Consider the following 21,614-nt stretch of genomic DNA (forward strand, 5'->3'; position numbering starts at 1 on the left):
GTGGCTAGTCGTTCCCTTCTCCAAGGGATCTGCCCAACCCAGGGATCGAACCCAGGTCTCCCACACTGCAGGAGGATTCTTTACCAGCTAAGCCATCATGGAAGCCCAAGAATACTAGGTGGGTAGTCTATCCCTCCTCCAGGGGATCTTCCCAGAAACTGATCCCAGGTCTCCTGGGATTCTAAAGGCGGATTCTTTACCAGCTGAGCTACAAGGGAAGCCCCCTCTTCCCACGATGGAAACCAAATAGCACAAGTCCTGCAGACACAATCACCAAGACAGGTTCCTCGGGGACCCACCCAGACCACATCACAGCACTGCCTGTCCCCACCAGGGTCTACAGAAGGGATGTCTGTTCCATCTCCTCTCCCACTCACAACCAGGGCCCAGGTCCAGCACCTAAAACCAATGACTTGAGTTAATCAACTCACGATTTACTCTCTAAACGGTTTCCTTCATCTTCCAAGAAGGAAAAGGCCAGACTTCAGTCCCTGGGATAGTAATAATTTAGGTCACTCATCCTATTTTTCCTTAGTTCCCTTTTCTAGAACCTGATCGCCTTCTTTTGTGTTGTTAATTTAAAAAAAAACAAAACAAAACTTTTTTTCTTTCTTTTTTTTTTTTTTCTTTTTTTTAACTGATCAGCTTAGTGAAAATCCCCGCCTTGGCATTAGCAATGGGGACCACAGTAGCTAAACAGATGCTAGTTCTCTTAATAATGTAAAATGCAGAGTTACTTAGATAATCCCTAAGCATTCCAACATGGAGGTATTTCTCAGTGAAAAGCGTGTGTTTGCAGCACCAGGGTTCCTGAAAGCAGAGCAGAACTTTGTGAGCTGTTGGAAAAGCAAAGTGGTTTAAGTTTTCTCATCCCCAAGCTTCAGACTCCTTGTGTTAATTGCATCTATTTATGGGAAAGTATTTGCCTGGAAAAACTCATTCAAGTAGCATCTAAAGACACTGATGGTCCCCTGCCTGCAAAGACAAGGCCGTGGGAGGGAGAAATAGAAATCCCTGGGGGCGGAGAGAGAAATTTAGGAATGATAAAATGATTAGGAAACCAGAGGGACTTTGTGTCACTAATCTGACCTGTCTTTATCCTGCCCTGAATCCAGGGACCCCCAGGGGTTCCCAGTGGGGTGGCCAGAGGCTGAACACCATGGGAACTGGCTCAAGCATCCATCAAGCTGGTTGGGTGGAGCAAGCGCCCCTGTGAGCTCTACCAGGGCCCGGGTCAGGTTTCTGTGTTGTGTCTGTTTCACTGCTTATGGAAACGCATGGGCAGATGGCATTGTGCACGCTAACAGTGTACCTACTCCATGATCCACTTCTCAGTTTCTGTCCTAGAGAAAGACATGCACGTGTGCATATGCACACACATAGAGACAAATACACAGGCTGTGTGTGTGTGTGCGCGTGTGTATGCTTCCCTTGTGGTTCAGCTGGTAAAGAATCGCCTGCCATGCAGGAGACCTGGGTTTGATCCCTGGGTTGGGAAGATCCCCTGGAGAAGGGAAAGGCTACCCACTCCAGTATTTTGGCCTGGAGAATTCCATGAACTGTAGAGTCCATGGGGTCGCAAAGAGTCAGACACGACTAAGCGACTTTCACTTTATATATATATATATATATATACACACATATGTGTGTGTGTGTGTGTGTGTGTGTGTGTGGTTAGCAAAAAGTTCACTTGACATTTTCCATAACATCTTACACAAAACTGCAAATGAAATCTTTGGTCAACCCAATACCTACATATACACTTATACACACATACGTAGATATATACATAGATATATATATACACATTCACACTTACTGACACATATGCACATAAACACATATACACACAGATAAACATACACACACACATATATATACATATACACACATATATACATACACATACATACATACATAGGTTCCTGGTGGCTCAGATGGTAAAGTGCCTGCCTGCAATGCAGAAGACCCAGGGTTCAATCCCTGGATTGAGAAGACCCCCTGAAGAAGGAAATGGCAACCCACTCCAGTATTCTTGCCTGGAAAAATCCCATGGACAGTGGAACCTGGTAGGCTACAGTCCATGGGGTCACAAAGAGTTGGACACGACTGAGCGACTTGACATACATAGCACACTCAACATTCAGAAAACTAAGATCATGGCATCTGGTCCCATCATTTCATGGCAAATAGATGAGGAAACAATGGAAACAGTGAGAGACTTTATTTTGGGAGCTCAAAAATCACTGCAGATAGTGACTGCAGCCATGAAATTAAAAGAAGCTTGCTCCTTGGAAGAAAAGCTATGACCAACCTAGACAGCATATTAAAAAGCAGAGACATTACTTTGCCAACAAAGTTCCATCTAGTCAAAGCTATGGTTTTTCCAGTAGTCATGTATGGATGTGAGAGGTGGACTATAAAGAAAGCTGAGTGCCGAAGAATTGATGCTTTTGAACTGTGGTGTTGGAGAAGACTCTTGAGAGTCCCTTGTATGGCAAAGAGATCAAACCAGTCAGTACTAAAGGAGATCAGTCCTGGGTGACCATTGGAAGGACTGATGCTGAAGCAGAAACTCCAATAGTTTGGCCACCTGATGCGAAGAACTGACTCATTGGGAAAGACCCTGATGCTGGGAAAGATTGAAGGCAGGAGGAGAAGGGGATGACACAGGGTGAGATGGTTGGATGGCATCACCTACTCAACGGACATGAGTTTGAGCAAGCTCCGGGAGTTGGTGATGGACGTGGAGGCCTGGCATCCTTTTCAGTCCATGGGGTCTCAAAGAGTCAGACATGACTGAGCGACGGAACTGACCTGAACTGATGTGTGTGCATACATGTGTATGTATGCATATGTTCTGTAAGTGTGTGAATGTTTGCTATGTTCAGTTCAGTTCAGTCCCTCTTTGCAACCCCATGGACTGCAACACGCCAGGCCTCCCTGTCCATCACCAGCTCCTGGAGCTTGCTCAGACTCGTGTCCATTGAGTAGATGATGCCATCCAACCATCTCACCCTGTGTCATCCCCTTCTCTTCCCACCTTCAATTTTTCCCAGCATCAGGGTCTTTTCCAATGAGTCAGTTCTTCGCATCAGGTGGCCAAAGTACTGGAGTTTCCGCTTCAGCATCAGTCCTTCCAATGAATATTCAGGGCTGATTTCCTTTAGGATGGACTGGTTGGATCTTCTTGCAGTCCAATGCACACACATATACAAATACAAATAGATAAACATATATATTTATACACTTATACACACAAATATACATATACGTGCATAGATATATACATGCCACATGCACCAAGGGAAATGTGCAATGAGGTTCACTCTTACATGTTTTAGTAGAAAATTAGAAATGGCCTCCTATCACCAGGAGCAAGATGGCTAAAATATAACTTTTTAAGCAAAGAAATACCATAGATTAGTTAAAAAGAAGAACCTAGAAACAGGAATGGTGACATACTGGTGATTATTAAAGCTGAAGGATGAATTCATGGGAATTCATTATATGATTCTCTCTTTTTTTAATATGTTTGAAAACATTCCATAATCAAACGTTAACTTAAAAAGTAATAAAAAGAATGACTTGGGGTATTTGCTTTCTGTCCAGTACGTTAGCTACCAGCCAGCCACGTGTAGCTACTGAGATTTATATTTGCCAAAATCAGATACAATTAAAAATTCATTTCCCCTTGTCGTATTGCCAGCACTCAGTGGTCATGATCACTATTGTAGTAGTTTCGATGGCCACCATATTAAAAAATATCTTGAGTTTAAAGAAAAACGAAAAATGGTGTATACCGTAAGGTGGCTTTTGTGTAGGTTTTCAAAACTCAGAAAATCACACTGCATTTTCTCATGGTCATGGATCTGTGGAGGTGCAAAGTGTGAAGGGGGTCTGGGGTTCACGACAAGCTCAAAACAGTGGATTCCTTTGCCCAAGGAGAGGCTGCTTGCCATATCCTGGAGTGGCAGCAGGTTGCTAGGCAACGGGCAACTAGCTTAGCCATCACGGTATTAACGCATTATTTGTGTTCCTAAAAACAAAGTTAAAAATGAATACAGAAGACAAGAAAAGATGTGTCTGAGTGTGTGTGTGAGGAGGGGTGTGGTGGGGGGGTTCCCCTAGGACATGGACATAAAAGAAATTGGAGGACCTAACCATATCAGGACAGTTCCCTCTTTGCAGTCACCCCCCACCCCCAGCCCCCAACCCCCTCCACCAAGGCAGGTGCCCCTTCCTTGTACAAAGTGGCGATTCCATCACTTTTCACTGCTTTCCAAAGGCAAGGGAAGTTTCTGAGAAGTGCTCTCTTTGAGCCACTGAAGTTTATGTCTTGCCCCTGGCGCTCTTTCAAGCTGACAGATGTCATCTCCTTCTGAGATGCTCTTTGTGTCTGTCCTGGTATTAAGCCCCCTCCAGCCTCCCAGCTTGGGAAAGCTCCTTCTCCGATCTGTCTCTGCCGAGCCTGCCCTGTGATTACTGCCTGCAGATGGGGGTCTTCAAAGTGGGACTACACGGGAACACAATTTAAAAAAGAGTGGATATATGTATATGTGTAACTGACTTGCTTTGCTGCATACCAGAAACTATTGATAGGGTTTCTTCCATCGCTCAGAGGGTAAAGTAGCTGACTGCAACGCAGGAGATGGATGTGGGTTTAGTCCCTGGGTCTGGAAGATCCCCTGGAAGAGGAAATGGCAATCCACTCCAGTATTTTTGCAGAAACTATTGACAACACAACACTGTAAATCAAATATACTCCAATTAAAAAATGCTTTAAAAAATGCCAGGGGCTTCCCTGGTGGCTACATGGTGAAGAATCCACCTGCAGTTCAGGAGACAGGGATTTGATCCCTGGTCTGGGAAGACCCCACGTGCTGCAGAGCAGTTAAGCCTGTGTGCCACAGCTAATGAGCCTGTGGTCTAGAGCACAATTTCGAGCCCACATGCCCTAGAGCCTGTGCTCCACAACAAGAGAAGCCACCTCAATGAGAGGCCAGCCCGCTGCAGCTAGAGAGTAGCCCCACTAGCCACAACTAGAGAAAAGTCCGTGCAGCAACTTAAACCCAGCCAAAAATAAATAAATTTAAAAAAAAATTTTAATGTAGGTACTCCTCTGACGGTTCAGTGGCTATGACGCTGTGCTCCCAATGCAGGGGACCCGGGTTCCATCCCTGGTCAGGGAACTAGATCCCACACGCTGCAGCTCAAGATCCTGCATGCCACAACTAAGACTTGGCATAGCCAAATAAATACATTTTTAAAAATGTAGTATAGTCATAAAATGAAGCACTAGTCTGTCACGAATAAAGTTCTGAAACATGCTCCAATATGGATGAACCTTGAAAACATTTTGCTGCATGAAAAAGTCTATCACAAGAGACCTCATTCTATTCATACTAAATGTCCAAAACAGGGAAATCTAAATATACGGAAAATAGAGTAGTGGTTGCTTAGGGCTGGGAGACGGGGAATAGGGGGTGACAATAAAGGTTAACAGGCAATTCTTTGATGTGATAAAAATCTAAAATTGACTGTGGTGATGTTGCACCTATACTAAAAACCATGGAGTTGGACGCTTTAACTAGCTGAACTGCATGGTATGCAGATGCACCTCAATAAAGTAGTAAATAAATGGAATTGGAAAATTTTTTTTAAAAAGCAGCATTTCCCAGGCAGGAGACCCTAGAAGTTACTCTCTGAAAGGGCTGAAAATGCGTATACTTCCTTTCTCACAACTACATGTCTGCTGTTGTGATTGTAAGCCATTTCACAAAAGAGCACTCACAACAGACCAGCTGGAGCTGTTTCTCTGCAGTGATTCAAGCGACCCCCACACCCGCCCCCGTCCTGAGTACATGTGTTCAGCATCATCAGTTTTACTTTTCTTTGAAATTTCTGACTCTATGGACTGGAGGAGAAGGCAAAACCAGGTAGAGTTGGTGGAACTCTTCAACCTGGCTGCACTGGATACGCAGCCAACCTCCCGACTCACAGATTCCATATTCCTGAGTGCCCCCACCTACTGAAGTTCATTTGCAGAGTCAAAATCAACCATCGAGGTGCTTTCACAATCATTTGCAGGCAAGACCAAGTGGAGAAAACTTTGAATTCTCAGGTTCCCAGCTGAGGTCTGAACTGATGCTTTGCCTTCTGTTTTAGTTCTCAGCCTGAACTTAAACAAATGTCCTTTCATGGTCAACTTAATGTTATGTTTTTTCAACTTTTTGTCCTTTATGTTGCTACTTCCACTGTTAAAAATGACAGGGGACTTTCCTGTGGTCCAGTGGCTAGGACTCTGTGCTCCCAGTGCAGGGGGCCAGGGTTTGATCCCTGGTCAGGGAACTAGATCCCACATGCTGCAACTAAAGACTCTGTGTGCTATAGCAGGATCAAAGATCCCATATGCTGCAGCTGAGACCTGATGTAGCCAAATAAATAAAAAATACACATGCTGTTAAAAGGCATACTGCTGAAGCGCTGGCTAGCGTCTCCAAGTGCAAGAACGCTGTGACACGCCTTATAGGGAAAACACGCATGTTAGACACACTTTATTCAAGCGTGAGTTATGATGCTGTTGGCTCTGAGTTCCATGTCAATAAATCCGCAATATGTATTAAATCAGGTGTCTTGAAACAGAAACACATGTCAAATCAGGTTATATATTGATTGGTTGACTGAGATGCTGTGACCAGAGGCTCACAGAACCTGACCCCATAGTGTTTCCATCCAGCAGTGGATAGTATTCACTAATTCAGTGTTCACGGCCACTTTCGAGAACAGAACTACTGTGAATAACAAGCATGATGAGTATTGACTGTATTTCTCACTGTATCTCTGCCTTGGAAAAGAGAAGTTGAAATAACACATTTTGCTACCATAGTATTTAAAACCTTGCGGCCTGTTTCTTATTGTGAATGAATGACACACAGAGCATTATGGATCTTGTGTGGAAGAAATAGTTCAAGAAATGGGAGGGGGAAAAGGAAGGGAAACTCACATTTACATAAAATCTGCTATAACACTTGATAGAGATTCTCTAAATATGTCTTGTTTTTTGTTTGTCTATTTTGTTTTGTTTTTGTTTTGGCTGAGCTGGGTCTTTGTTGAGGTGAGCGGGATCAGTTACCCCGTAGCAGGTGGGATCTTAGTTCTCCAACCTGGGATCAGCCCCTTAATTGGAAGTCAGATTCCTAACCACTGGACCACCAGGGAAGTCACCAAGGATTCTCTGATTTTGAAGCCAAGCAGATCCTTCCTAGGGACAGACCTCACCTCCCCCTCTCCCTATCCTATGTCCACGGACTCTTGTTTGCAGAAAAGCTTTATCCCTCTAGGCCTTTCCCTAGCTCCAAAGAGGAAATATAATCAGAGAAATGAGAAAATGCATAAACAAAGGAAAACTGTCAAGCAAAACAAAATAGTATTAGTTTAGCTATTCAACAAAGTTAGGAACTTTTAGTTCCCCTTCAAGAGCTATGGAAAATATCCTGAGCCATACTTCTGAGTTGTTTTACAGATACTGAAACTCCCACCAGGTAGAGGACGTTGACTGCATGCTGATTATCAGCACGCAGACCTCAGACAGTTAGAACCGCAAGGTTGATGTATGAGATTCCTGGAAAAGCACTCTGTTGTGTCACCACCAACCAATCAGAGAATTGTGCACAAGCTGACCATTCACCCTGTGATCCACTCCCTCAACTCCTAATGTTACCTTGAAAAACTTACTACAAGCCATCCAAGAGTTTAGATCTTCTGAGCATGAGTTGCCCATTCTCCTTGCTTGGTGTCTGCAATAAACACTGTATCTTCCTTCATTGCAACCCAGTGTCAGTAGATTGGCTTTGCTGTGCAACAGAAGAGCGGACCCATGTTTGATTTAGTAGCAATTTAATTCACATCCCCATCTCATGAGATGGCCCCCAGGCACCCTCACCCCTCAGACCTGCCTTCCACGCTTAGTGGAAGCAACTACTGTGTGCCAAGCATTGCTCTAGACACCAAGGTTATAACAGTGAAGAAAACAACAAAAAATCTGCCTTTCTGGAGCTTCCTTTGTGTTGGGAGAACAGGATAATAAGCAAATAAATGAATACCACAGGTAGCAGGTAAGAATTTGATAAATGCTGTGGAGTATGATAAGGACTATCAGAAGGACAGGAAGTTGGTATAATCTTGATAGGATGATCAGAGAAGATCTCACTGAGAAAAAGATTTAAAGGAAGGAGATTTCACAGATAAGGAAATTGAGGTCTGCTATAAGTTCTTGGGTTCATCAGAGGCAGGGCTGTGATAGCATAACCACTTCACAGGCTGGCTGACTTTATATTCCTGCCTGTCATAATAATACACCACACCAGTTCACAGCACAGTGTACACTCTTGGTGCATAAGTATGGAGCAGAGTTCTACTCTGACCCCATTAGAGTATATCTCCCTTTGTAGGTTGTACAGTGGGTTGAATGGTAGCTCCCCCCGCCAAAATATGTCCACTTCCAAACCCCATACCTTGTGATCATGACTTTATTGCCTTAGAAAAGGGGTCTTTGCAGGTGGGATCTAGTTAAGGGTTTTGTGATGAGACCATATGGATTTAGGGTAGACTCATTTTTTACAAATTTTAGATATTTAATAAAAGCTTTATGGAAATATTCATATATCATAAAAACTAGTCCCTTTTAAATTATACGATTCAGTGTTTTGTACTATATATACAGCGTTGTGCAGTCATCAATATTATTTTTAGAACATTTTTATCACCCCAAAATGACACATATTCATGAACAATCACGCACCACTTCCCCCATTCTCCTTGAGCCCTAGACAACCACTAATCCACAGACTGTCTCTATAGATTGCATTTCTAAATTCCTTTAATCCAGTGATTAGTATCCTCTTAAGAGACAGAAGAGAAGACGCAGAGATAGGAGGGCCAAGAAGATGGAGGCAGAGATGGGAGTGGTATGGCCACAGGTCAAGGAATGCCAGGAGCTACCAGAAGTTGGATGGGGCAAGAAGGATCCTCTCATAGAGCTTCCAGAGAAAAGAGGGTTTAGATTTCTGGCCTCCAGAATAGTAAGAGAGTAAGTGTCTGTTGTTTTAATCTACCCAGTTTATGGCCATTCGTTAGAGGAGTCTTCCAAAACTCACATAGGTTGTAAAAAGCCTCACAAAGAAAAACCAGTTGAAACCACCCTAACTGTGTGGGCTGGTTGATCAAAGCAGATAAAAGACAGACACAGAGGCTGTTGCTCAGCTAGTCTGTATAAACATCACCCAGGAAATCCATCTCTCTTTCTCCCCACCACCTACCCTTCAACCCACATCTTTCCTTTCCTCAACCATCAAGAGCCTGACCCTGTATGAAGACATGGTACATGCATGGCATGTGATACACAGCTCCAAGGAGCAACATAGTCCAGCATCTCTCACATCTCCCATGGTCCAGAGCAGATGGAAATCAAGTCACTGTTTGTGTCTCATGAACTGGTCCTCATCCTACTCATGACTCTGAAGAAATCAGCATCTCTATGACAACTCCTTTCACCAGCAGCGATGACTTAGGGAGAGAGATGCCTTAATAGCATCAGATAGTGCTTTGATGAGGGCATCCTTGAAATTGTGTTCTCCTGTCAAAAATTGAGTGATGTGAAATATACTTGTTTTATGAAATCTTGATCTTGTCTCTGGGTAACAAAGGTGTAAATGAACAGATGTACCTAATGCTTTTTTCTAAGATTTTTTTTATGTGGGCCATTTTTTAAGTCTTTTGAATCTGTTAATATATTGCCTCTGTTTTATATTAGCTCCCCGACCAGAGATCAAACCTGCACGTCCTGCACTGGAAGGCGAAGTCTTGACCATGAACTGCCAGGGAAGTAATGCTTTCTTATTTTTAAAATTCTGTTGTTTTTTCAAATCTCCAAGGTGTTTTTTTTTTTTTTTAATGGGTATAGTAACAACTCTAAAAGGCTGGTTAAACAGCTTAGAGTCCTGGATCCCTGCTGAAGGCATTCATGCCTCCCAAGTCCAGCTGGATCTCACATAAGCACAGATAACTCATCCATGGAAATGGTGTGGGCAGAGGGGAAATCTGAGTCATAAAGCTGGAGACATTAGAACTTAGAGTTGCCCTCACACCTCAAAGTGCCAGCTCGAGAGAAGGAACAATGCTATTCTCGAAAGAAAATGAAGATTCCAGAGAAATGTTGATTAAAATCTACACTACGACTATTTAGGAACCTGAACTGTTCAATCTACGTGCCTTTTCTACTTCAGGGATTAACAATGAGGAGCTAGCAAGTGGAATATAGAACACTGGTTTGCAAACATTTGGGGGTGTGCCCACCATTTGGTAGGCTTCCCAGGTGGCACTAATGGTAAAGAACCCACCTGCCAATACAGGTAGACTTAAGAGACACAGGTTCGATCCCTGGGTTAGGAAGATCCCCTAGAGGAGGGGATGGCAACTCACTCCAGTATTCTTGCCTGGAAAATTCCATGGACAGAGGAGCCTGGAGGGCTGCAATCTATAGGGTTGCAAAGAGTTGGACACAACTGAAGCGACTTAGCATGTACACATGCCCATCATTTGAAAATCTGAAACATTTTCCTCCTGAATGGGACATGCACACACACACACACACACACACACACACACATGCATAAATTCATCCAAGCAAAATGAAATTTTCATAAAGTCAGTGTTAAATGCTTCCTATGCTACTGCAATATATTCTGTTACATTTGGTTCCCTTTCATCCCACGCTATTCTAATTCCTTTATTCAAAATTACCCACTAAAATGATCTCACCTCCTTCCAAAGGGTCATCACTTACAATTTGAAAAAGACCAGTCAATCGTGCAATGGCATCCTATCTTATATGGTACGTAGATTTTATAGTTAGCTTGTAAGGCAAAAACACACAGTCAAATATATCCTTGGAGAAAGTCTCAGGAAAGCATCAGGGCAGAGAATAATACAAAATTTCTTAGTTTAATGGGTGCAGTAGTTTCTCCCTTGAGCTTCAGAGAAATCATGTTTCTAAGTTGAATGCCTTAGCGCGGTCAGCAGGTTTGGGGATCATGCATCTTTATGCGGTAAACTCATATGATGAGAAATGCTGCAGGATTATTTGAAATGGATGACAAGCAAGGACTTACTATAGAGCACAGGGAACTCTGCTCAGTGTTACGTGGCAGCCTAGATGGCAGGGGAGCTTGGGGGAAAATGGATATATGTATACGTATGGCAGAGTCCCTTTGCTGTTCATTGCTAATTAGCTACATGCCAATATAAAATAAAAAGATTTTAGAAAATGCAGCTGCACAGAGAATTATGGGAGTAGGAGAGACTGGCATTTCATGCCCACCTCAGGGCATGTGCCCACGAGCACAGCAGCCAAGGGAATCACCCTTCTCCTAGGTTTCCTGTTGTCAACATGAAATGACACCAAGCTTTTATAAGTCATGTTTTCTCATCTGTGAAACAAGCATTCATTCATCCTACCAGGTGTTTGGAATGCATCCTATCATCAAAGCATGGTTTAGCTTTAAAATTCCCAATAGCCTCTAAATCATGTCACAATTTGATCCATTGTAAGTTGAGTCACATACTAACACACAACTCTTGAGACCCCCGGAATCGGAGTGGTTTATCTCATGCTTCAAGTTCTTGAGCTTTTCATTCCCTCAATTCTTTAAGTCCATGACCCTTATTTTCCCTTTTATAATAGCAAATTTCACATGATTCTTTGATAGTTGAAGTTGATACTTAACCAAATAAAGGCTTTTTCCCTATTAAGACCTTGAGGGACAACATGGGTGCATTAGAGAGATGCAAATCGAAACCACACTGAGGTACCACCTCACACCAGTCACAATGGCCATCATCAAAAAGTCTACAAGGAACAAAAGCTGGAGAGGGTGTGGAGAAAGGGGAACCCTCCTACATTATTGGTGGGAATGTAAATTGGGGCAGGCTCTATGGAGAACGGCATGGAGGTTCCTCAGAAAACTAAAAATAGAGTCACCATGATTCTGCAACCCCACTCCTAGGTATATACCCAGCAAAGACAAAAACTGGTATTCAAACAGATACATGCACCCCAATGTTCATGCTGCTGCTGCTGCTAAGTCGCTTCAGTCATGTCCTACTCTGTGCGACCCCATAGATGGCAGCCCACCAGGCTCGATGTTCATAGCAGCTTACACTAACCAAGATATGGAAGCAATCTAAATATCCATCAAGAGATGCATGGATAAAGAAGATACAGCGTGTGTGTGTGTGTGTGTGTGTGTGTGTGTGTGTGTATGTATGCATAATGGGACAAAGAGAATGAAATATTGCCATTTGCAGCTACGTGATGGACCTACAGATTATCATACTGATTGAAATAGGTCAAAGAGAGAAAGACAAATATTATATACTACTACTTATATTGGAATCTAAAAAATAATACAAATGAATGTACTTATAAAACAGAAAAAAGACTCACAGACATAGAAGAAAAACTTACAGTTGTCAAAGAAGAAAGGAGGGTGGAGAGGTATAAATTAGGAATACGGGATTAACAGATACACATCCCTATATACAAAATAGATAAAACAGTAAGGATTTACTGTATAATGCAGGGAACAATACTCAATATCTTGTTATATCCTATAATGGAAAAGAATCTGCAAAAATAATATACATAACTGAATTGCTTTGCTGTACACCTGAAACACAGTACTGTAAAACAACAATACTTAAAAAAAAAAAGAGCTTGAATAAATAATCAAAAAAATTTTATTGTGAGACAAGTAGAAAAGTTTCAGAGTATTATCCCACCATCCCAGAACATGTTCTATCAGCAGTTTCAAAATTTAGACCCCGAGACCTTCATAAATCAGAGGAAGAAAAATAATCTCTCCGATGCACCTGGTTACTTGGAGTCCGGGAAATAATTAGGGCAGGCTCTCACAGTATTTCTTTGGTTTGCTTCCTTCTAAAAATCCTTAACTTATGATTTCAAACATTCTCTTAGTGATTACAGTTTGCTGATGATTAACAGCTGCAAAGTCATCACTATCTTCTTAAGCCTGCTCCAAAGGAAAAGGCAGAAAGCAGAACAAACCCACAGCAACTGCTCCCCCCTTAAAAGCCCAAAGCTCCCTGCTGCACTTGGAATAAAATCCAAACTTCTTTTTGTGGCCTCCGAGGTCCAACATGGTCTGGCCTTTGCCTAGTACTCCAAACTCACCCTCTAAATCTTCCCCTTGCTTCCTGCACTCCAGACCTAGTGGTCACCATTTTTTCCCAGACACACCATTCTCATTCATGTCTCAATTCACCTTTGCATCCATCACCTTTTCTTGGAACATCACACACACACACACGCACACACTTATACACACACACACGTTCATTTAAATGCCACATTCCCGCACTTGGTTTGGATCTACGTTCACTGTTCATCTCCTGAAGAAGCACAGAAGGTTGAATTACGTCTCCTGAAAAGATACGTCCAAGTCCTAAGTCTTGGTTCTGTGAAATCGACCTTATCTGGAAGCAGGATCATTGTAGATATAATTAGTTCATGATCTCAACATGAAATCATCCTAGAGATAGAGTAAGCTCTAAATCCGAAGACTGGCTTCCATATCAGAGGATGGAGAGGGATTTCTGAAACACACAGACACAGGGGAGAAACACAGACGAGAGGGCCAGGGTGAAGAAAGGGTCAGAGATGGGACTGATGTGGACACAAGCCAAGGACCACTGGTAACTGCCAGAAACTGGGAGCCAGGCCTGGAAAGAATGTTCTCACAGTCTCTAGAAGGAACCAACCCTGCCAACACCTTGATTTCAGATTCTTGGTCTCCAGACATTTCTTGTGCTTTAAGACATCAAGTATGTGGGCCCAGGAAATGTACTTGGGGAGATTTCTCTTAAATTCCCAACTGGACACCACACTCATCTCCCTCAGTCAAACTCCATTCCACCTAGAGATTTTCAGTCAGGGAAATTCTGTTCCCCAGAGGACATCTGGCAAGATCTGAAGGCATTTTTAGTTGGAGCAATGGTCGGGGGAATGATCCTGGCATCCAGTTGGCAGAGGCCAGGAATTCTGCTCATCATCTCACCATGCACAGAACAGAATCAAGAATCTGTTCAACAAAGAATCAAATAGCCAAAGGTCAACAGTGCCGAGGCTGAGAAACCCTGTTCTAATCCTTTACAGTCCTTTATTTTTTGTATCCTTATCTCTGTATGATGGGTATTGTGTGGTTTTTCGTTTATTGGTTTACTCCATCTTTTCAGACAGAAGATAAGCTCCAGGACAGCAGGGACTGTGCACTGCTTCACATGACATTCCAGAGGCCTAAAACAGCACTTGGCATAAAGGTGCTCAGGAGATACTGGACGAATGAATGACAGCCCATGAGCATCAAATGGCTCAGGTCAACCCACGGCCCATCATGCAAATCCAAATTGTAAATGCTGGCTGTTCTTCCCACACCCACCTGTGAACCCTTCACTGTGGTGAACAATTAGATTCACTTTTGTAGGTACACCCTAGGCCCCAAATCTGAGGGACATCACCAGCAAAACCCAAGGGGCAACAAAATCGAAATCCTGGGAGTTCTTCTTGACCCTTCTCATTCCCTCATCACATTAATCAGCAGGTTTTGAAAGTTTATTTCCTACTATGTTACTGTGGTGTTGGAGAAGACTCTTGAGAGTCCCTTGGATAACAAGATCAAACCAGTCAATCCTAAAGGAAATCAACCCCGATATTCATTGGAAGGACTGATCTGAAGCTGAAGCTCCAATACTTTGGTCATCTGATGTGAAGGGCTGACTCATCAGAAAAGTCCTGATGCTGGGAAAGACTGAAAGAAGAGAAGGGGATAACAGAGGATGAGATGGTTGGATGGCATCACTGACTCAATGGACACAAGTTCAAGCAGTCTCCAGGAGACGGTGAAGGACAGGGAAACCAGGTGTGCTATAGTTCATGGGGTCACAAAGAGCTGGACACAACTGAGCAACTGAACAACAACAACTTATGTCACACACCAATTAAAGAGTGTCCCAGTTTGAGTTCCGGAGAAGGCAATGGCACCCCACTCCAGTACTCTTGCCTGGAAAATCCCATGGACGGAGGAGCCTGGTAGGCTGCAGTCCATGGGGCCACTGAAAGTTGGACACGACTCAGTGACTTCACTTTCACTTTTCACTTTCATGCATTGGAGAAGGAAATGGCAACCCACTCCAGTGTTCTTGCCTGGAGAACCCCAGGGACGGTGGAGCCTGGTGGGCTGCCATCTATGGGGTCACACAGAGTCGGACACGACTGAAGTGACTTAGCAGCAGCAGCAGCAGCAGCAGCAGTTTGAGTTCTAGCAACTTTCATATGGAGCATTACAATAGTGTTCCTTTGATTCTAAACCTCTCCTTTATCACCACCATCATCACCATCCCCACCAGCATCAGCACCAGCACCATCATCATCATGACCACATGTAAAGGTTTACTATGTGCCAGTCATCATTCTTTGAACTCTACCTGAATTAACTGACTAAGCCTCACTACAATCCTAAGGATGAAGACTCTCTTATGTTTCCCTTTTGAGATGGGAAAAATAAAGCACAGAGAGGGTAGGTGAGAGAAGCAAGATTTCAACCTATGAATCTGGGCTCCAGAGCCTGTGTTCCTACCAGCTCTATACTTAAAATCCAACCACTTGCCCTGTTGCTCCAGGAATAGAACCTAAAAGCTCAAAGCAGGGCACACAAGGCAACCCATGACCTCATCCCCAGGTTCCTTTCGAGTTTTCTCCCTGTCTCCCATATGATATATCAATACAAAATTGCTAGAGCTTCTTTTAACACCCTGGACCATCTTACACTCCCCTTTTTTAGCTCATGCCTCCACATGCTGAGCCTATCTCCCCTCCCCCATCCCCAAGTGATTTCACTTTGCCTTTAAGATAAACTCAGTCATCAGTAACTTTTGACCTTCCCTGATCCCCCAGCGGGTGAGGTGCTCACCTCCCTGCTCTGTGGTACTCTGTACATATCTCTAGCCGAAGCACAGGAGATGGACGCCGTCTACCCAGGAACTGGTTGCATTCAGCACCTTCCCTTAGGCACACACTGCTCGCTCACTACCCAGTATTCACTCCCCCCTTCTTCCCTGGCACCTAAACCTGGCTGTGTTGAACTCAGCAGTGTGGTGATAATTGGTCTGTCAATCCCCAGTCCCATTTCCCTCAAACAGTTTCTCTATTCCCCAAGCCTACTTTGAAGGGAGAGGTGATCTAATTCCAGTCAATTATAATTAAGGACAAATGTACTTATGGGGAAGGCTTTTCGTTTCTTGATAAGGAAGGACAGGGAGGACTGACCCCATTCTTCTTCCTTTCCTGACTGAGGATGGGATGCCTGGTGGTACAGAGATAACTATTTGATCCTGAGAGAGGAAGCCAAAAATCCAAGGAAAGCCAACCAGAAAGACAGAAAGATACTGGGTTTCTGGAGGTATGTTTGAGCCACTGCACCACTCACGCCTAGGAATTCTCCCCATGTCTTTACCACAGTTCTTGTTATTAAAGATAACTATGGCCTTTGTGGCTTAACATTCTATTATTTGCAACCAAAAGCATTCCTAATACTGTTAGTGTTGACTGGATGGTACTTAGCACAAAGCACCTAGTCTTTGAACTTGAATCTGACCCTGTGTTCTCCGTGGATGATGTCATATTGCCTCCTTTAAGACTACTTTTAGCAAATTGCATGATGAAGTGGCTCAAGAGAGAAATTTAGCAGCTGGTTGACTTTGTAAACTTACAGACATCTTGTTTTAGAAACTAAGCACATTTTTTTGGAACTAGAAATTTCATTTAATCAAAACATTTCTGTGGGGGCTCTGGGATGTTAAGGTGGATATAAGGTATAAACACAGATTGAAGGGGGATTGTCTCCCCTAGATTCATCACTCATGAATGGCCTTGTGAAATTTACACCATTATTATAGTTGTCTAAATAACACTAACATTGTATAAATTATTATTACTAGGTATAAACATTACAAATTTCTACTAAGCATATTTCTTTAAAAAAATTTTTAGAACTCTTTTTTCCACTTGCTATGAATTTTTTTTTCTTTTTTTTTTTTGACATTTTTTTGGCCATGCTGCATGGGGGGATCTTAGTTCCCCTCACCAGAGATCAAACCTGCACCCCTGCAGTAGAAGAACAGGGAAATCCCAAAACTAAGCATATTTCTTAATTTCAGTCACTCTGAAGCCTAGAATTCACCATCTTTTGGTAATTGTGCCCAAGTCCTCAAGTTAAGCATTGTGTTTACTAAGCTTTTAGTTTTAGCTTCCTTCCCAGCCCACATTTTCTCTTTGCTTCATTTTTCTTGCTTTAAATTGACTTCATTTTCACTGTTGTCAGCATCTCTGTAAGTTTTCCTTTTTGAACAGGACACAATATAAGAAATTAATAAGCAGGCATTCAAAAATTTATTGTGCAAAGAAGTAGTTAACACATCACCCACTTACCTAGGAGTAATTAATTTATATATCCTATCTGGCTTTTTGTCACCAGCAAACTCAACCTTTCTCTTTTATACTCATTTATTTCATCTTGAGATCTCTCTCCTCTCTGTCTGTCTCTGTCTCTCTGTCTTTCTCTTTCCTTCTGGAGTAAAACTTATAATTTAGATATGGAAGTCAAGATCATTCCAGTTACATGAAACAGAAAACAACAAAGAAATGCACACAGGTGCAAATACACATACTTTCACAGTCAAGGGGCTTTTATTGCCTCTGAGCAATAGAAATTCCAGTAACAGAGACTCAGTAATGCCTAGCTCCTGGTGCCCATGTGATCTCACCAGACTCAGTCTCTCTCCAGCTTTCAACCTCATTTTCCCATCTCTCTTGCTCATCTCAGACAGGACCACCCTTCAGCACAGCAAGACGGCTGCTAGCTATCAATAAAGATAAAATAGATTAGAGATTGCCTGGGGTGGGGAGTGGAATTTTGGATTAACCCCAAAGGGATATGAGGAGTCTTACTGGGATGATGGAAATGTCTTAAAACTGGAGTTACAGTGATGTTGCACAATTCAGTAAAGTCACTGAAAATCACTGAAGTCAAAGTGTTAGTCGCTCAGTCGTATCCGACTCTTTGTGACCCCATGGACTGTAGCCTGACAGGCTTCTCTGTCTATGAGATTCTCCAGGCAATGATACTGCAGTGGGTTGCCATTCCCTTCTCCATGGGATCTTCCTGACACAGGGATCGAACCCAGGTCTCCTGCATTGCAGCAGATTCTTTACCGCCCAAGCCACCAGAGAAGCCCCAAATCACTGAATTGTACACTTACAAGTGGAAATTTTAGACCATGTAAATTACACTTCAATTACACACTACTATGTATAAAATAGATAAGGAAAGAGAACCTACTCAATTCTCTGTGGTGAACTAAATGGAAGGAAATCCAAAAGAGGGGATATATGTTATAGCTGCTTCATTATGCTGTACATCAGAAACTAACACAACATTCCAAAGCAACTAAATGCCAATTAAAAAAAAATTTTTTTTAAGTCTGTTTAAATGAAAAAAAAAAAAAAAGATCACAGCTTTTGGAAGCTCACATTCCATCATCTCTGCAGTCCCAATGGAAGGACCATGCCTCTTCCTCAACAGAATTATTAAAAACCCAGGATGAGTCTCTTTGGCTCTGACTGGTCTAATCCGTGTTACACGCCCACCTCTGGACCAATCACTTTGGCTGAGGGGATGAATGCTTTGATTGGACAGCTCGGGGTCACATGCCTTCCCAGGAGCCAGCTCACAGGTCTGGCAGCACTTGAGTTACATTGACAGAGAGTTAGAGAGGGGGCAGTTCCCCAGGGAAAAGTGCTGCTACCAGAAAAGTGGAAATAGATCTTCATTAGGCAAAGCATCAATATCCACACACCAACACACCTTCTGCCCACACGAGGATGCAACCCTTCACTCATGGCATCCTCTTCACTTAAATTCCATCCTGCTCACAGCACGGCGAGGCTCCTGAGCACTGTGGCCATGGATTACTCTGGAGCCAAAATACACAGATTGCAGTTCCCAGCTTCACCACTTCTATCTGCACGAAGACAATAGAACACTGATCTCAATTGGTTACTGTGGGAATGAAAACAGCTGTCCAGAGTCCTCAGAACAATGCCTGAGGCAGAAGAAGTGCTTTTTGAGAGTGTTTGCTATGATTCCGGGGTTGTGCTGGAGAGGTGGAATGCTATGAATAAATATGAAATGGTTAGTTAGTTTTAGGAGCTGTGCTGTAAATGCCCGGTCTAGTCATCTCCCTTCTCACTCCCGAGGACTTGACCCAAAAGTGTATCATCTAGATCCCTGGACCTGCTGGCTCAGAGGAAGGCAGTGATGGGATGGGAGATGTGGAAAGAGTGAGAAGTCAGGATGCCTTTCCACTGTGCACATCCTCCTGTTTTTGATGCTGTGTGTGTGTGTGTGTGTGTGTGTGTGTGTGTGTGTGTGTGTTTTCTGGCTGCATTGCATGGCTTATGAGATTTTAGTTCCCCAAGCACAGATGGAACCTGGGCTCCTGGCAGTGAAAGTGCTGAGTCCTAACCACTGGACCGCCAGGGGATTGCCTGATGTGCCTCTCCTGGCGGCTGCTTCCTTGCTTGTTTACATCTCCCTCCTGCTAGGCTCCTCCTCCCCAGCTCTCAACATCACCCAGGGATACACAGCTTCCTTCTGCTGTGGACCCCTGGGCACCTCAAAGTAGCTTATCTGTTCCCTTGACTGCACCCAGAACACAATCAGCTGAAAGACAGAGAAAGGTAGAGAATGGATGGTAGAGAACGGGCCAGATGTGGGGTGGCTAGACCAGGGATTTACAGCTGCTGCTGCTGCTGCTGCTGCTGCGTCACTTCAGTCGTGTCCGACTCTGTGCGACCCCATGGACTGCAGCCTATCAGACTCCCCCATCCCTGGGATTTTCCAGGCAAGAGTACTGGAGTGGGTTGCCATTGCCTTCTCCAGGTATTTACAGCACAGCTCCTAAAACTAACAAACCATTTCATAGTCCCTTCATGAAAGAAACTTCATTTGCGGAACTTCCCTGGTGGTCCAGGGACTAAGACCCCGAGCCCTCAGTGCAGGGTACCTTGGTTCCCTGGTCAGGGAACTAGGTCCCATATGCTGCAACTAAAGATCCACACGCCATGACTAAGAGCCAGGGCAGTCGAATAAATAAATATCTTTAAAAATGCTTCATTTGCTCCACACTGGAAAGATCTGGTTCTCTCTGGGATGCTGTCCAGGATCCTCTGGTTGGCTCAGATGGTAAAGAATTGCCTGCAATGCGGGAGACCTGGGTTCGATCTCTGGGTTGGGAAGATCTGCTGGAGGAGGGCATGACAACCCACTCCAGTATTCTTGTCTTGAGAATCCCCTTGGGCAGAGGAGCCTGGTGGGCTACAGTTCAGGGGGTTGCTAAGAGTCGGACACGACTGAGCAACTAAGCACAGAACAATGGGATGCTGTCTACTACAGGAATACTCCCTCATCATGCCTATGCCATGTTTAAAGCATCTTAATAGTCCAACTCATCCATTTACTGTTGCCTGAAAGAAACCATTTCAGAACCAGGGAATGAGGTGGTCGTCATGCACAGGCCAGATTACTGATGCAGGAAAGCATGGATCCCCTTGCACTCCTAGGGCTCTGGCTCCAGTGGGAGGCTTGGTGGCCTGGGCATCTGCCAGTTGAAGCCAGAGCCCCTAGGAGGGCAATGGAGATAGTAGATGTGAGTTCTGGGCAGGGGAAAATCAGTGAGGAAAGGAAAGACTTTCAGCCTTTCCTGGTGGTTCAGTGGTTAAGAATCCGCTTGCCAATGCAGAAGACACAGGTTTGATCCCTGGTCCAGGAAGATTCCACACTCCTGGGGCTACTAAGCCCCTGTGCCACAACTCCTGAAGCCCACGTGCTTAGAACCTGTGTACTGCAACGAGAAGCCCACGCACCAAAAGGAGAGAAAACCCGAGAACAGCAGTGAAAACCCAACACAGCTAAAAATAAATACATAAATTTTAAAAAAGGAAAAACTTTCACAAAATGTAAACTCAACCAAAAAACAGAGCATAGAGCACAACTCTGTATTTTAAATCTACACCACTCATGTTTGAGGTGGAGTGTTAGCCAGAAAACCCCAGAAATGTGTGAGTGGCTCCACCGTGATGCATATACTAATTCAGGATCAGGTATGGGTGTCCCCACAACAGGAACAAGTAAGAAGCAATATATGTTCACCAAGGACCGAAGCACTCGAGAGTCAAGACATCCCCAAGAAGCATGGCTTCAAAACCCAGGCCACTTCACCCTCAGGACAGGATGAGACACCACCCTTGAAGGAGAAACAGGTCGGTCCCAAGACCTGGACTTGGAGACAATAACGACCTGGGTGATCACTGCCTATCCAGGTGAGAATCCTGGGACCCTTCATTCAAACGAAGGGTGATACAGACAGGTCACTCAGTCGTGTCCGACTCTTTGCAACCCATGGACTATATGTAGACTGCC

This window comes from Capricornis sumatraensis, chromosome 17 (assembly GCF_032405125.1).
Source record: "Capricornis sumatraensis isolate serow.1 chromosome 17, serow.2, whole genome shotgun sequence".
Taxonomy (NCBI): domain Eukaryota; kingdom Metazoa; phylum Chordata; class Mammalia; order Artiodactyla; family Bovidae; genus Capricornis; species Capricornis sumatraensis.